Here is an 860-nt window from a genome sequence, read left to right on the forward strand (position 1 = left end):
ATTTAAAGTGTACAATTTAATGATTTTTACTCTATTCACTAAGTTGTGCAGCTGTCAACACGATCAATTTTAGAACATTTTCATTACCCTCAGAAAGAAACCCCATTACCCATTAGCAGCCACTCTTCATCCACACTCTCACCTCCTACAGCCCCAGACAACTACTACTCTATTTTCTCTAGAACATCCATAGATTGGCCCATTCTGTATGTTTCATATAAATGGGATCATACAATGTGTGGGTCTTTGTGACCAGCTTCTTTCACTTCTATTTGAGTTAACTTTTATAAATGCTATAGCAAACAGGTTCGCCATCATTTTTTTGCATCTCAATATCCAGTTATCCTAACATCCAGTTATCTTAACTTTTTTCTTAAAAGTGCTATTCTAAAAAAAAAAAAAATTAAAGTAAAAAGAAAATCCTGGCCTGAGTGCAGTGGTGTTCACACCTAATTGATCACAGTCAGTTACAGATTCCTTTGTTCCTTCTCCACGCCCATTGCTTCACTTGACTAGCCTTAAAAAAAAAAAAAGAAAGTAATGTAAAGAAGTTTTATCTTTTGTTCTTTGTATCATCTTGTCAAAGTTCAGTCGGCCACAAATGTCAGGGTTTACTTTGGAGCTGTCAATTTTGTTCTGTTGATCTGTAATGTGTTTTCTTATGCCAGAAACATCCTGCCTGGACTACTATAGCTTTGCTGAAATTTCTGAAATCAAGAACTGAGTCCTTTAACTTTGGTCTTCTTTTTTAGGTTTGTTTCAGCTGTAAGAAGATTGTTTTGAGTCTCTTGAATTTCAACATGAATTTTAAGATCAATTGGTCAATTCATCCCTTCCTTCCTTCCTTTTTTTTTTTTTTT

This window comes from Otolemur garnettii, unplaced genomic scaffold, assembly GCF_000181295.1.
Source record: "Otolemur garnettii isolate 467f Iridium unplaced genomic scaffold, OtoGar3 scaffold00012, whole genome shotgun sequence".
In the NCBI taxonomy this organism is placed as follows: domain Eukaryota; kingdom Metazoa; phylum Chordata; class Mammalia; order Primates; family Galagidae; genus Otolemur; species Otolemur garnettii.